General features: G+C 37.5%; 1 protein-coding gene and 1 non-coding gene across 2 annotated transcripts in view; one reads left to right on the top strand and one right to left on the bottom strand.

Annotated features, from left to right (window-relative positions):
- Positions 1 to 1,350: 1,350 nt before the first annotated feature.
- PEX5L (peroxisomal biogenesis factor 5 like) overlaps positions 1,351 to 17,347 on the top strand; it is a 789,103-nt gene continuing 773,106 nt past the window's right edge. The window contains exon 1 of the mRNA XM_058427079.1: positions 1,351 to 1,370. The gene's annotated coding sequence lies outside the window, so the exon portion shown is untranslated. The remainder of the gene's footprint in view (positions 1,371 to 17,347) is intronic.
- On the bottom strand, positions 3,437 to 3,543 carry LOC116481411 (U6 spliceosomal RNA). Its single transcript, XR_004251565.1, has one exon. It is a non-coding gene; the product is annotated as a U6 spliceosomal RNA (small nuclear RNA).

Here is a 17,347-nt window from a genome sequence, read left to right as displayed (position 1 = left end):
ATTAAAGTGTCGAAAGCACCTTTTTAAATTTTATTAGTTAAATTAAATTAAATTATTATTATTATTATTTTTTTGGAATATCAAGCTGAAATTACCATCAGATATTTTGCCACCACATGGAGGCTTTGAGTGAAGTCTGCGTGGAGGAGAACAGAGCTGAGAGATGGAAAGATACTGAATCCCAGTGACATCCTTTGAGATGTTGGGTCAAGCTGAGCTGGGCATGAAGATAGAGCTACTCCTATACTTTTAAGATACGTAAGTTAATGAATTCCCTTGTTTGCTTTGATTAGCTTGATTATATTTTCTGTTACCTGCAGCAAGAGTACTACTACCTTGAGTATTTCCCACTTGCTCTCCAGATTCACTCTCTATTTTTTTTTTTTTCCAACCTTTTCTGTGCCTGGGGACTTACCTATAAGGATTGTATCAAACAACACATTTGCCCTTTGGCTTCTGATTGTGTTCAGCCAGTGGGAATCTCCCTAGAGAGGGACGTCAGAAAATATATACTCTAGGGGCTCTCCCTGCTAGATCACAATAGGTTGAATGGTTCCTCTTTTAAAGGCTATTGATCTTGTCAAGTTCCCTTTCCTCTCCAGGTTTGAGTAGCCATCTTCTCCCTGTACACGTCAGATCCAGGGGAGTTATACCTTCTCACAATTGCAAGCTCTGGAATAAAACATTATCCCTAACTGGTTTCCCTTAGCCCTTCCCATATTTCTGTAAATAGCGCCTCTATTAAATTCTTCTCAATTATATAGTTTCAGTGTGCCGTCTCTTTCTGCCAGGAGCCAGAGTGATACATACTCCTTTCATTTTGGTATTCAAAATAAGTCAAAAATGCAGTAATTTTAAAAGACAAAATCAAATTAGCCATTTGAACAAATTGTTGCTTGATAGTGAATGCCCAACTTAGTATCATGATAAGATTTTAGAATTTTTGCAATACATGGAATTTTAGGAAGTCTGTAGTGAAGGGAACTGAAGGCTGTTGGCATCTACATGAGTGGGGACTTACTCTAAGATTTTGGATTATTTTCTAGTCTACCACTCACAGAAACTACCTTTTAGTGCAACCACAGTGGAACTCTGCCATAGTATCTCTAGGTAAGCATCACTATGCTCTTATAAATTTATATTTTCACTTCTCCAGGTCTTAAAAAGAGGACTGCTTGAATTTTTTGTGAATAAATGAATAAAGGAAAGAATTCTAAGATGAACACTGAAATCTACGCTCAGTGAATTTACATCTCATGATTTACAAGAACAAACGTTCCATAGGTCTTTATATAGTTCAGAAGGACACAGCAACAAGTATGCTAATTTCAGATTTATTCACTGAAGCAAGTTCTGAAGAAGTAAACTAGGTATCATGTAATTACTCTGTATATTTTAGGTATTAAGATTAATTTAAGATGATTTATCACTCTAACTTTTTACCATGTTAGCCTTTTCTTCAATTAGTCTGAATTCATGAGCCCTGATGAGCTTTTTTAGTGATATAATATTTAAAAGATTAACTACATTGAACATATGTAATGGATTAACAGCAGTGTCTATTCAATATTAGCTTGAGGCTATGGAGTATATTCAATTGTCAACATGAAGCAAAATGTTATTTATGCTTTGAATGGAGAACACTAAATCAGTCAAGACAGTTTCTCATCTCATCTGCCTTTCCCTGGCTCTTCACTTATAGCAGCACTATTTTATATTGGACAACAGTTCAAACTAGTAATAAATATACGACTGCCATATTCTTCTGAACCACAATATCTACTAATGTTGCTAATCAAACAAAATATTTGGATTGCCCCAACCTAAGAAAAAAAATTTAAGCCATAAAGTTGCTAGGTGTATCCTGTATGTGTAGCATACTTCCTTTCAATCCATTTCAACAGCAAGCTTAAAAAATATGTGCCAGTCTTCAGAGAAATATAATAGATAAAATAGCTAAGAATATAAATGTTATAATTAACATTACATAAGAGTTCTGTAATAGGAATTAGGGATTCAGTTTATGAAAGTCAAAAGGTGGTGATAAGTAGCATATTTTCACTTTCCAAATAAAGGAAAAGCTCAAACTTGACAAACATGGTAGGGTTTTTTTTTCTTCTCAGTCATAAGTCAGTGAATAGACAGATAGATAATTCCTATAATGTAGAATTCTGCCAGGCACCTTTGTTGATTCAAAAGTACAAAGAAATATGATTCCTGCTCTTAAGGACAGTGTAATCTAATCTAAGAGAAATGAACTATTAACACAAACCCTCTAGTAATCCAGCCTTCTGAAATGTTATGGCTTCTTATACTGCCTTGTGTTAATAGTTCACTTCTCTTAAATTATATTACACTTGATGAACCAATATTGACACATTATTATTAGCAAAAGTCTGTGGTTTGCATTAGGATTCACTTTTACAAAGTCCTGAATTTTGAGAAATGTGTAATATCATGTGTTTACCATTACAGTATCATACAAAATAGTTTCATCACCCCCCAAATCTCCTATGTTCCACCATCCCTCCATTCCTCCTCTAAGCCTGGAAACCACTAATCTTTTTCGTGTCCTCATAGTTTTACCTTTTCCAGGATGTCATATAGTTGGAATCAAATAGTATGTAGCTTTTTTAGACTGCCTTCTTTCACTTAGCAATATACAGTTAAGTTTCCCCCATGTCTTTTGTGGCTTGACAGCTCATTTATCTTTTTAAAAATCACTGAATAATAGTATATTGTATGATGTACCACAGTATGTTTATCCATTCACTTATTGAAGGATATCTTGGTTGCTTCCAGAAACCACAGTGCTGAGTGATGAGTGCTGTAAGAAAGATATGCAGGGTGTTAAAATGAAGAATGAGTTTGGCATTTAGAGGAGGCTTCACGGAGGAGGTGACACAAGCTGAGTCTTGAGGGATTAGTAGGAATAGAAAGGTATACTGGGGCAGGGTTCAGGGGAACAGGGAACTACAGGTAGAGGAGAAAGAATACAGAGATGTGAGACAGCATGGCACATATAAGGCACTGCAGAAACCCAATATGGCTGTTTCATCATGCAGGCTGGGGCTGGGCTAGAGGAAGCATAAGAGACTATCCTAGAAGGACTTTGTATGCTGAAGAGCTTAGATTTATTCTGGATAAATGGAGAGCCATGGAAGGATTTTAAAGGGAAGAATGATTAAAAAATAATAATGTGGCTAATAGAAAATGTTAAATTACATATGTGTTCACATTATATTTCTATTGGCCAGTTTCTATTTGGATATCCTGTCTTCAGTTTGAAAATTCCATGTCTAAAATGAAATGTATCATTTTGCTCTCAAAACCAATTCTTCTCTTTTCTATTTCTGCTGGTGGTGTCATAACCCATCTTCCCATTCCCTCATTACCCTAAAATCTGGCTCTACTAAAACATACCAATAGCCTCCTAATAAATATGGAACACTTCATGAATTTGCATGTCCTCCTTGCACAGAGACCATGCTAATCTCCTCTCTATCATTCCAATTTTAGTATATGTGCTGATGAAGCAAGCACCTAATGTTTTTGTGATCTTCATTTTCATTGGTCTTTTTTTCCTACTGCTTCATGCAACTGAATCTCTACTTTCTTGATTATCTTCCTCCTTTGACTTCTGTAACTCTGAGCTACTACAGTTCCTGTCCAATTTCTCTGATTACCTTATATCTCCCTCTTTCTTTCACTGGCATCTCTTCTTCTTCATACCTTAAAGATCTAGCCACATTCTCTGCTTTGTTTCCCTTCCCTCCTTTTCAGATATCTCGTCTATTATAATGACATAACCATTGCATAAATGAAAATGATCACATTACCATCTCCAGCCTCAACCCTTCTTTTTAGCTGCAGTATTGCATCTGCAGTTTTCTGCCAGATGTTTCTATTTGGATATCCTGTCATCAGTTTGAAAATTCTATATCTAAAATGAAATGCATCATCTTGCTCTCAAAACCAGTTTTTTTCTTTTCTGTCTCTGCTGGTGGTATCATGATTCTCTTTATCACCCAGCTTGAAATCTCTGATTTAAGTTGAACTCTTTCCTTTCTCCCTAGCCTCTCCCATTCCTCCAGTCATGAAAACCTGAAGACTCTTCCCTCCTAATGTCCCTTGTATCCATTCCCTTTCTCTGGTCCCATGCATAGGTGTCCTTACATGCTACACAGTCAGCTGCTGCTTTTTGAACCCAGAGTATCTGGGAGTATGACATGGATATGAAACACCAAGGGATGGTGTGGGGAGTGAGTATGGCAGTTCCTTAGTTAAATGCTCCAAAGTGATTTATTCACAGTACATTTTGAAGTTGCTGACAGAACATGAATGAAACTAGTGATTAAAAAAAGAGCTGTTCTTATATAGTCATGGTCAGAGATGACATTCTTTATTTGGAGGCAAAGAGTTAAATGTAGACATACAGGCAGAAAAAAAAAACCAGCATGAAAGCACAGTATGTACATTAGAAGAGTTGAAGAGAAATGAGCCTTATCATGCAAACCACATTGACTTTGAAACATATTGGAGTCATAATGTTCTGAAATTCTTATTGTAGGATACATATTGAGATTGTCAGAAGGCTGTGTGAACACTGGGGCTTTTGCAGCACTTATAATATTTTTACCTATTTTGTTGCTTTGGCTTTTGAGCTCTCTTCCCTCCCTTCTTTCTTTCTTTGTTTCTTTTTTTTTTTAATGGAAAAGTAGTTCCTGAAGAGACAAAAACCACTCCATGCATTCTTTAATTGTTTGACACCTTTCATATGATATGGCCACAAGACACTCTGTAATTCTCAAAGATATGAGACAGAAAACTGCAAAGAAGCAAAGTGTAAGGGTCTTTGGGTAGCCCTAGATAGAAGTTACTTAGGCAATTCAAATGAAATAAAAACACTATATAATACAAAGTTCTATTTGAGTTTGGGCAGGCTGGTCAGAGATGACAATGCGAAGAGACTGTGTGCCCTTTTTTTGTTCCTACCATGACACACTAGTGATGCATGACACAGTATGTGGGTCCTTCAAGTTCTCCAAAAACACTTAAGACAGATTGTTACTTTTAGTGTATCTCCCAATAAAAACTTTTGCTTCTTTGTTGTGTAAGTCTGTGACATCATTCTGATGTTATTTACCTTAGTTAAAGAATCAGTGAGTACAAAGCTAGGCTTGAGCAAAGATGTGTTATTTTTATTTTGATGTACCCAGTCTCATGTTTCTGCCCTCCAATCAGACTCCCATTACTCTTATGGTTTTTCATCTTTTCATGCATTTTTAAGGAGAAATATTCCTTATACTTGTATCATTCACTTATGTTTTAGTTTACTGACTCTCAAACTTTAGTGTGCATAACTGTAACTGGAGGAGCTAATTTAAAATGCAGATTACAAGTCCCTAGTTCCACAGATCTGGGATAGGATTTTTTTACTAGGTTCTCTATAGCTATTGTGATGCAGTATGCTGCAAGATCATACTGTGAACAACACAGGAATAGAGAAATTTGAGAAAATTTCTTCTCATTCCTAAGTTATTGTGTGCCTATTATTTCCTGTTTTTCATTTGGGAACACAAGTTTTATGTCCCTGCACATGGAATTTCAGATGACAAACGGTGTGGGAAATATTTAGGAACAGAGTAAGTAGAAGCCTACTTGGTATGTGTAGGTGATGCCAATTTGCCGAGACCAGCTTGATCAGGGAGACCCTAACCCAGTGGTGCTAGAGGAATTAAAGACACACACACAGAAATATAGAGGTGTGAAGTGGGAAATCAGGGGTCTCACAGCCTTCAGAACTGAGAGCCCCGAACAGAGATTTACCCATATATTTATTAACAGCAAGCCAGTCATTAGCATTGTTTCTATAGATATTCTATTAACTAAAAGTATCCCTTATGGGAAATGGGATTAACTAGAAGTATCCCTTATGGGAAACGAAGGGATAGGCCGAAATAAAGGAATAGGTTGGGCTAGTTAACTGCAGCAGGAGCCATGTCCTTAAGGCACAGATCGCTCATGCTGTTGTCTGTGGCTCAAGAATGCCTTTAAGCAGTTTTCTGCCCTGGGCGGGCCATGTGTTCCTTGCCATCATTCCAGTAAACCTACAACCTTCCAGCGTGGGCGTTATGGACATCATGAACATGTCACAGTGCTGCAGAGATTTTGTTTATGGCCAGTTTTGGGGCCAGTTTATGGGGCCAGATTTTGGGGGGCTTGTTCTGAACACCAATTTAAAGTTTAAAGTATTAAAATGGTGTTGAAATCCATTTCCTCTAGGTGGCTTATTTATTGTTTTTATTAAATACCTTAAGTAGAAATTATTTATATAACCAATCAGTGCAACAGCGAGGCTAGGATGAGCCAAGTGAAGAGATGGGCAGGATCCCATGTTTACTTGCTCATTCATTTTTCCATTATTTTTGAGGAAAAAAAAGTATTATTGACATTGATCAAGAAAGGCCCCCCTTTTTACTGTGATAAAGTGTGCATAACAAAATTTACCATTTTAACCATTTTAAGTGTACAGTTTATGGCCTTAAGTATATTGACATGGCTGTACAACCATCATTTGCAGAACTTTTTCATCTCCTCCACCTGAAACCCTAGACCCATTAAACACTAACTCTCCATTCCTCCGTTTTCCCAGCCCCTGGCAACCACCAGTCTACTTTCTGTCTCTATGAATTTGACAACGTTAGGTACCTCATATAAATGAAATCATACAGTATTTGTCCTTTTGTTGCTGATTTATTTTCACTTCACAGAATATCTTCAAGTTTCATCTAGGTTGTGTGTGTTGGAATTTCCTTCTTTTTTAAGGCTGACTAATAATATTTATCATTGTATGTATGCACAGTATTTTGTTTATCCATCTATTGATGGACACTTGGGTTGCATCCATCTTTCATTATTGTGAATAATGCTGCTGTGAACATTGATGTACTATTCGAGTGAGAAAGCCCCTTTTCTAATTTAGAAAAAAAAACCCTAAAAGGTCATTTCTATGCTTTTTAGATACATAAAATGTCTACATCCTCAGCCACCTACTCATAAAGTAGGTATAATGCTACTGCTTGCTTGCAGAACACACAAATCCCTAGGTGGTAGGTCTGCTGCATTATTATTTATTTATCTGTTCTGACACAAATAACATACTTGCTCAACAGAGAGTGAAGTCTGCAAGTAAAATACCATTTGAAAAATTGGAGTTTAGGTTTGCCAACCAGTGACCTAGAACCAATCCATATGCAGTAGTACCACAGCATACATAATATAGACATACAAGAGAAAAATAAAAATACAGCAGAGATCATTAAACCTATAGCAGACTTGTTTTTAGCTCAGTTCTTTCTGCTCTTGCAAGAAAGAAAGGAAGGAAGTTTCATCAATGATGCAAAAGCAAAATGAGTGAGTATTAGGGGAATGTGCTTTCAAAAAAAGACATAAGTGTAGGCAGAAGGTAGACAAAAAGAGCCAGAGCCTTTGCTAGATCATTGGGTTGAACAGAGAGGCCCAGCTACATATGAGAGAATGTTGCTTTGGGGTGTCTCCCATGGAGGTTTTCCTGACTCCCCCCATTTGTGTTAGTGTACTTACAAGACCCTATGAATAGCTCCCATAACACTTCTCTCCTTAGTTTGAAAGGAAATGAAACACTCTCCTAGTCTTCCTGGAGTATATACTCTGATTATGGAGAAGTGGAGAAGTGAAACAGCTCAGTAAAAGCAAACAACCAAGAAATAAGATATATGAGAGACAGAGACAATGATGCTTTAGAGAAAAGGGGAATTGATATAGACTGATACATTTGGAAGGCAACTCAGGAAGAAGTTGGATAGGGGAGGGCTTGATCTGGAATTGAAAAAACAGGCTCTGGATCAGTGGAGAGGCGGAAAGCTTCTCTGAGAGATGTTATGTTGTAGAAGCTAGGCTAAAGACAGAAGGCAAGACTTGAGCAGGCTTTTTGTGTGTGTGTGTGGGGGGTGGGTGTGTGGGGGATGGAAGGGACATACTAGAATGTTCTTCCTCTGAAATAAGGAAAATACAAAAACAGTTTTAATTCAAGCAGCACTTCCTTTTCCAAACACTTGCACACTTATAACACACACACACACACACAAGCTTCCTTTCCTTAAGTTTTTTCTTGCGATAACTAGACATCACAATTTGACAAGATTATCTCTTTTCAAAGAGTTGTTACAGACTCAGAAACAATTTTAGCTACCTCTTTGAACTTTGCGAATTGGGCCAACCTATGCAAAACTTGCAGATTAAATTCTGAGTACATATCAGAGTAGCAGATTGGGGTTTGGCAGAACTGGGTCATTAGATTCATTGATAACTTTGTGCAGAAGTTGCTAAAAGCCTGAAGAACATAAAGGGTTTCAGGAATATTTATGTCTGGTGAACTTGTTGGTAGTTTTGCAGTTTTCCTCTTATCTCCAAATCAGCAATTCTACATAGCAGCTTGTGTAATGTGCACAATAAATAGTCACTAAAGAGTAATTAGAACAAATAACCATTGAACATTCAATGAACAGGGAGTTAATACATTTCCCTGAAGTAATTAACATTCCCTTTCCTTGTTTTGTTTAAATTTTGTTTTTACCTAAATTACCTTAATGCTGCCCTTAGTGAAACAGTTTAAAATTAGAGTTGCTGGAATTGGATCTTTCTTGATTAAGTGATAGAAATACTGAGGTTAATTAGATCAAATCTGTAGCTGGAGCTGTTGAGTACAGATCAGCGGTCCTGACGTTTTCCACAGAAGCCTTTCTCTTATCTCACAGTAGGCCCAGATTTTAAGACACGAAGATCTGCACCATTACCCCTGGAGCTCCTTTTTGTACATGCATGTCTGTTAAAACAAAACACACAGAGACCTAATGATTTGGAAGCATTATCTTGGGACTCCTATGTTCTCACATTTTGCCTTAGAAACAGCTAGCACAAGTTCTATCACCTTAAGTGGAGCTGAGGTGAGGCTTAGCAGAAATGTTCCAAACGTGTAGCCTTGTGGTAGAGAAGAAACAATTTATAAAAACCAAACGTCTATGGACCCCTGAATCAAAGGGTTTCAACTAAGTGAGATATGCCTCTGTCATCAGCATTTCTTGCAAATACAATGCTGTCAAACTTTTGCCTATTTTCCAGTGGAATAAGAAGTTGGAGGTAACAATAAAGATCTCTTAACTGCTCCTACTCCTCCCACATCCCAGTAGTAAATTTTATATGGCTGTTTTAACAATGGAAATATGAATAACTCAGAAACATATTTCGTACTTTTCTTAAAGACCATTGCAGAATTATAGACCCCAAATACTGCTGGTACAAACATTCATCATTATAAGCAATAGGGTAATCAAATAATCACAAATAAACTGGATTGATCATGTTGAACCTAAGTGAAAACTTACTTTTTTTTTTTTTTTTTAATTTTTAAATTATTTTTGTTTGTTTTTGAGACAGAGTCTCGCTCAGTGCCCCAGGCTGGAGTGCAGTGGTGTGATCTTGGCTCATGCAACCTCCACTTCCTGGGCTCAAGCAATTCTGCCTCAGCCTCCCAAGTAGCTGGGACTACAGGCACCTGCCACCACACCCGGCTAATTTTGTATTTTTAGTAAAGGCAGGGTTTCACTATGTTGGCCATGCCGTTCTTGAACTCCTGACCTCAAATGATCCATCCAGCTCGGCCTCCCAAAGTGCTGGGATTACAGGCGTGAGCCACAGTGCCTGGCCGTGAAAACTTCTATATAATAACTTCTATATAATTAAAAAGTAAGAATTGCAGCAGTTAACACCAGAAGCAATTCATTCACTCATTCTTTTAGCCCACAAGTATAGACATGTATATGTATATATATGTACACAGACATATATATATATATATATATTTGCATAATGTACAAGACATACTATGGGCTGGGTTCGTGTTGGTGAAAAAACAGACATGGTTACTGACCTTATGAAGTATAGAGTCTACTGAGAGCAACAGACTTTAAACAATTTAATTACAACTATGTAAGTGGTGGAATAAAGTATAGTATGTTATGGTTATGATGGTATATAATGTCTGTGAAGTAATTTAGGGAATATAACATGTAATCTTTGTACTGTTAAAGCTAAACAGGCTCAGAGGTGGAGAAAAATTCTAGCATTAAATTGGTTTTAGTTTTTATAGCCAAATTTAAGTAATGCTTAATAAACCATTTAGTTTTATTAAGCATTATTAGATTACTAATAAGTAGTTTATAGTACATAAAAATAAGTATATAGCACTTGTCTCATTTATTCAATCCTTAACAACCAAAGAAAGAACTCACAATTTTGAATCAGATCCTACCACAGGGAACCGTGCAGCTCTCAGGAAGCCAAAGATTGTAGTTTAAGAGTTGTCACCTTAGACCAGGGATGAGCAAGTTGTGGCCCCTGGGCTGCTATTGTATGGCTTATGAGATAAGAATAATTCTTACATTTTAAAACTTCAAAAAATGAATAAAAAGAAACCTTTTTTGTGACATGTGAAACTTACATGAAATTCAAATTTCAGTGTCCATAAGTAAAAGTTTATTGTAACACAGCCATACCCATTTGTTTACGTATTAACTATGGCTGCTTTTGTGCTACAATAGCAGAGCTTTGTAGTTGCTACAAAGATCTTATGATGTGCAGAGCCTTAAATATTTACTATCTGGCCCTTTACAGAAAAAGTTGACTGACCCCTGGCCTGGATTATAACACTTTGAAAGACCCCCTTTTTGCAACACTACCAGTCCCCAACTTTAAAAGCTTTCTGTATTAGAGTTTTCCAGAGAAACAGAACCAATAGGGTGTGTGTGTGTGTGTGTGTGCGCGTGTGTGTGTGTAGGGAGAGAGAGGTTTATTTTAAGGAATTGGCTCACATGATTGTGGGGGCTGGCAAGTCCAAAGTCTGCAGGGCAGATTGGCAAGATGGAGACACCCAGGGAAGAGTTGATGTGTCAACTGAACTCCAAAGGCAGTAAGGAGGCCGAGTTCCCTCTTCCTTGTGAGATATGAGTCTTTTTTTCCTCTTGAGGCCTTTAAATGATTGGATGAGGTACACTCACATTATGGAGGGTAATCTGCTTGACTCATTTAAATGTTAATCTTATCTAAAAAAATACTTTCACAGCAACATCTAGAGTAGTGTTTCACCAAATATCTGGGTACCATTTCCTAACCAGGTTAACATATAAAATTAACCATCACATTTTCTTAACAGATCTTAGACATGTGATCCCCAGAGTATTAAACAAAACTCTTATTTATAAGTGTCTAATGATTGGGATGGATGAAGACAGTGAGCCCAACAATGATCAGTTGGTGTGGGGCAAAGTTAATTAAGGGTTTTTTTTAAACATGGTATGCTAATTCATAAAAGGGAAAACTTGACTGCATGTACAATCAATCAGTTGCAGCAAACAATATGTTTCTGAACCAAGCAGAGATTTTAGCAGGGGCATTAATTAACTCAGTGATCTGAATTTCCTTAGAGGTTTTTCCTGGACAATTAGAAGACAAGAAGAAAACGAACTTTCCTCCAGGCTTCAGGAGGTATAACCTCAGACTTTGTCCATCTAGCAGAAATAGGGACTTGCTGCCTTCCTGTAGAGGCTCCCAAACCTCTGCTTACTGGCCACATGAGCCTGGGGGTTTGGTGTGGGGAGGAAATCTACTTGAGCTCCCATATTTTCTCTGAGGGTTGACCTCTAAGGGGAGCTTCCATCCTTTCTGACTAGAGGCCTCGTAGAGAATTCCTTTGGTTTTACCACTCAATGGGCCATTGTCTCAGTTCATCCACTTTCTCCTGTGAGCCTTAATTATATCATTACAATTTGTGACTTGAAGTTTTATACTACAAAAGAAGCAGTAGTCAAACTAGCCTCAGAGCCCATCCTCTACAATTCCCTTTTCAGCTTTTCTCTTGGCAGCCCCACTTCTCACTCTACTGTTCATCTCCTCTGAGCCCTTTTCCAAGGGAGTGCTGCAAAGTGAGATTGGCTTTAGGTCTATGGATAGCTCGACCCAAGAATAGATGCCAACTCTTTCTGTTCCTCCTTCGGATTCAAGCCTGCACCGCTCATTGGCCCAGTCCTACCCTCAAAACCTCCAGATTTAAAATTTATTTTATTCTATTTCATCAGACCATCAACACACATTTCTACAAGATCACATTTTGGTGTAGTTTAGGCATTTAGCTAGCATTTATTAAGTGCCTAGGATTTTTCAGGCACTTTATATTTATTTGAATCTTATGGCAACCAGCAGGTTAAACATTACTAAATTATTTTACCAATAAATAAACTTAAGTTCTGTGAGGTTAAAAATATTTTTCAAAATTACGTAGTATGTAAATGGGAGGCCCAAGATAGTGAGCTCTGGCTTGTTTAATTCCAATGTCTGTGTTCTCTCTATTGTTATACAGTATCTGAGAGATCAACTTCAGCTTTTGAGTTCCTGGTTAGATAATGCCTTATAGGACTAGCTAGCACAACTTATTGATATGCAAAGCCACTATCTATGCAACTTTGTCAGCTGTATTTTTTTTGGTACTTAGAGTGGAATATGGCAGATGTCAGGAAGCAACAGGCATCTGCTGTAGCCAGAAATCGGCACCCACATAAACATCGGTTGCCTAAACGTTTTCTTTAATATATCCTGATATTTCCTCAGAAGTACACCATCTGCTCATGGAATAGATAACCTGAAAAAGTCTGACGCAGTTTTTCTTAAGTTATCTCTTTTCTTATAATGCATTACTTTGGTTCTTATGCATACCTAATCCAATCGTGTACAGAAGCACAAAATATCTGCCAGCTTACCCACATAAAATGGATTAAACATGAGAAGAAAAATAGGTGGAGATTAAGAGTTCAGCTTCTGCTGTTTGACAAACAGTATTTGAAACACTTAGCACAGCGACTAACCTATAGGAAAGCTCAATAAATGCTAGATATTTTTATTATCTTTTTTTACTTGCAGAACTTTCTCCCTTACTGTGAGTGGACTAATAATAATGAAGTCAGTTTAATTGATCTTTTATTTTGCCTTATGTAGCATGTAAATTTAAAAAACCAAACTAAGCTTTCCATTCATTCATTTATTAAGAGTATTTATTGTGCATCAAATATTTTTCTTTCTTTCTTTCTTTCTTTCTTTTTTTTTTTTTTTTGAGATGGAGTCTTGCTCTGTCGCCCAGGCTGGAGTGCAGTGGCACGATCTTGGCTCGCTGCAACCTCTACCTCTCAGGTTCAAGCGATTCTCCTGCCTCAGCCTCCTGAGTAGCTGGGATTACAGGTGCACGCCACCACACCCAGCTAATTTCTTTTTGTATTTTTAGTAGAGACAGGGTTTCACCATGTTGGTCAGGCTGGTCTCGAACTCCTGTCCTGGTGATCTGCCCACCTCAGCCTCCCAAAGTGCTGGCATTGAATATTTTTCTAGTTGCTAGGAAGAAAATGTTGAGCAAAAAGAGAAGGTCCCTGTGCTCAGGGCCTTAGAGTCTAGTGTGAAAAAGAGAGAGTAAGCAAATGACTACACACATACATGTATACTTACAGAGAGAGGGGAATGAGAAGTAGGGGAGAGGTTTCTGTTGGTAGTGAGGAATTTGACTTATATATGACATGTGAATTGAGATCCATAAGATGAGTAGGATCTCACTAAGGGAAGAGAAGTGAAAGGTAAATTATTCTAGAGGAAATGACATGTTCATTGCTCCTCCTTTCTCTTCCTTTCCTCCTTCCTCGGTTCCTCAAAGCTCATGACAGCACCAAGGGTAATGCACTGTATGGCTCTTCCAGGTATTAAAAATACTGAACATCTTTCATTACTGGTTGGTAAAGGGTTTCTGCAGCAAAATCTCCGAGTGGGTCCTCCCTAGTCTTCCCTCTGCCTTGGCTGCCCTAGACCCTTTCCCAGAACCCACCAGAGTCCCCCATAATCAGCAACTAAATGGTTGATGCCTGCTGCAAAAGAGGCACTCAGGAACCTACTTCCTCATTCGGGCTGGAGTCTGCTATACTAGATTGGTGCTGGTGCCATGTTAGTTGTAAAATATTTTGAATGTCACTCACTGATACAATCTCCACAGTTTCTGTAGTTCATCTCCTGGGAGAGATACGAAGAAGTGATAAATTACCTACCTAAATCAGTCTTAAGAGTTATTTGCTTTTCTTTTAATTCTTTAGATTTGCTTATAGTTTTTAATTTATTACCTATAACCTTTGAAGCTAACAGCAGAGAAACTATCTTGCCTTTTGCATGAATTACTACGTATCTCACTTTAATTCCTTGGCTCATTGTGATCATATTTTACCTTTGTGTTACTTATTTTAATGACAGAGTCACAGTAATTTTGTTCTATCCTCCAAATACAGTTTAAAATGTATAGATGTAATCACAGTAGAAGGTAAGCCAGAGAGCACAACTTCAAGTCTATTTCTAGAGGATTAAATTCACAGTTCTGGTTAGCAAATAAAAAGACTATTGCTTTTCATACTGCTTTGGAAATTGAGAGCTAACTGTTGTGGTAGAACTGAGATATCAGCCAGTGTAGAAAATTTTAGTTTTATTATTGCGTGTACATATGGATGTCAAATCCTAGATGTTGCAGTGGGATATTTAATAAAAAGAAAAATGGGTTACATCCACTATATTGTCCTTTAACTCACTAAATTTTCCTTATTTCTGTAGATGTCTAAGTGAGGAATGGATGCTTTTAGCATGTGAATGGAATCTTCTAAGGCCCTTTCCTGAATGATCACTGGAAATAAGGGCTTCTTTTTCAACTTCTGTCTGTTAGCTGTGTTTAATCTATTTGATTTTTCTTTATGAATTCAGGTACGTGGAAGCAGCAGCCTTACCTTTCCATACATTATGTATGCATGCCACCTAATTTAGCACAGGTTTTAACAATACACAATATCAGTAATTATTCCAAAGTTTCCATCTGAGCTAACAAACTTCAGTCTTAGCCAGCAAGTTCTCACTTTTAATGATGAATAGTCAATACCTAGAGAATAAAAGACTGCTGCTCAGGTTGTGTTTATTACTTAACAAAAATTCTCAGGGAAGCCTGGAAAAGTTTCCAGAGGTTGTGATGAGCAGAGGAAGCAGGGGGCAGCTTTCATTTCTACATCTCCACATGGCAGGGGATTTTAATGCAGTAATTATCTTAGTGTTTAATGCTAATGAGTTAACTCTCATCTAACAGATACATAGCAGTTATATTTCGGTGGAAAAGAATACAGAACATCACCACAGAAGTTCAAAGTCTTCAGGAAGTTTTATTTAGATAGCAAAATATATTCCATGACAAAAACAAACTGAATAATGAGAAATGAAAAAATGTGTCTACCTCAAAGGAAAGAGAAAACAGCAAAGCCTCCTCACACCATCATCAGGAAAAGAGAAAATGAGAGAGGAGTGCTATTGCAGGTGGAGCATTTACCTCCACAAGAAAGGTGCTGTTATGTGCCACCAATTCCAGGCAATCTGCCCTAAGATAGATGAGTGGTGAAGTCTACTCAGAATCTGACAGGGTCAGGTCCTGTGAATATCATGGTATCAAAAAATGATGGAGCTTGGAGGAATTAATTCATTTGGTTAATATTTATTGAGCATTTACTATTATAGCTGCCACTGTCCAAGCACTGAAGGTAAAGCAGTTAAAAAGGTACCCTAGGCCTGTATCCTCAAGGTTATTATCAAATAAATTTTGAATGTAATTTCAGGTAACTGCAAATGCTACGAAGAGAAATGAAGTCTGAGGTGTGGGGATTGTGAGTGAAGGGCTGAGTTGTTTTAGAGAGGGTAGTCAGGAATTGCTCTTTGTGGAAGAGACATTTAGTCAGGGGTCTGAATGATGTGAAGGTGTCAAATGTATAAATGTCTCTGGGAAGAACATTCCAGGCAAATAGAAATGCCAGTTCATGGGACCTGAGGTGGGTGTGAGTTCACATATTTGAAGAACAGCCAGAAAGCTAGTGGAGTAAGTTAGAGAGAGTGGGTAAGGATGAGATGAGAGAGGTAGTCAGGCTAGATCATGTAGTATTTTATTCAAAATTTGACGGGAAGTCACTGAAGGTTTTGAGTAGGGGGAGAGGTGATGTGGTCTACCCCATGTTTTAAAAACAATTACTCAGTATGCTATAAGGAGATGAGACTATAGAAGGGTAAGTAGAAAAGCAGGAAAGCCAATAGGGAGGCAATTGCAGTATTCCTGGTGATGATGAAGATGGACATGCACTAAGTGGTAGTAGTAGAGTGGTGAGAAATGGTTGGATTCTGGATTTATTTTGATGGCAAACCTAACAAGACCTGCTAATGGGCTATGGGGTGAAAGAAAGGCAAACATCAATAATGATTCTTTGATTTTTAGCTTAAGCACCTGGGTGAATATTGGCAACTTACCACTATAAACTGAGAAACCAGCCTTAGGAAAGATGCTGTTGTCAGAACTTATTATCCACTTTACCTCAAAAGACCATCAAGGTCTCTTAATCTCTGCCATGACTAGCTACCTAAATCTGTCAGGTTACCCATCACCAGAGGGGCATGGCTCTGGAGTCAGATTGGGTTCAGATCCTAGCTCTGCTATTTACTATATGTGTAACATTAACAAGTTACTAACCTGTCGGTGACTCAGTATACTCATCTGGAAAGTGGGGATGAAAACAATGGTGCTTACCTCATTTAGTTTGGGTGGCAGTTATTGTATGAGTTTACATATAGCTCTTCAACAATGTGGCATATGGTTATTGTTCTTTAAGTTAACTGTTATCACACAGACTTTTCTGTCCATAAGCCATGCTTATGTCTTAGACCTTATTATTGCTAATAATTGGAGTACAGTCTATATGGAGCTCTGGAGGCTTCATTTAAATTCAGGAATTTTTTAGGCTATTCAGTTCAACAATTTCAACTTGTTAAAAAATTGTTTTTGACAGATGTGTAATCTAGGCCATAGAGAAGTTAAGTGAGTTGACAGAGGTCACAGAATTAATTAGTGGCTGAGCTGGAATGCCTACTTGGATCATTTTCACTGCATTTTTACATCTCTGCCTTTCTTTTAATTTGAATTTCTTGAGTTTTCTGTATCCTACCAAATTTCATATCCCTTATTGATAAGGTCACTTAAAGATTTTTGCAATGTCATTGGTCATTAATAGTGTCTATCACACATAAATCGTATTTGACAATTTTTGAGTCATATAGGCTCATAAATGTATAAATCCATTGGACATTACATTTATGTTTTGTTTTGTTTTTAGCAATAACAAGCAAGATTCAGAAGTCCAACAAGTAAGACATTGAT

The sequence above is a fragment of the Hylobates moloch genome, unplaced genomic scaffold, assembly GCF_009828535.3.
Source record: "Hylobates moloch isolate HMO894 unplaced genomic scaffold, HMol_V3 SCAFFOLD_13, whole genome shotgun sequence".
Classification (NCBI taxonomy): Eukaryota; Metazoa; Chordata; class Mammalia; order Primates; family Hylobatidae; genus Hylobates; species Hylobates moloch.
This window is presented reverse-complemented; position numbering and strand designations above follow the sequence as displayed.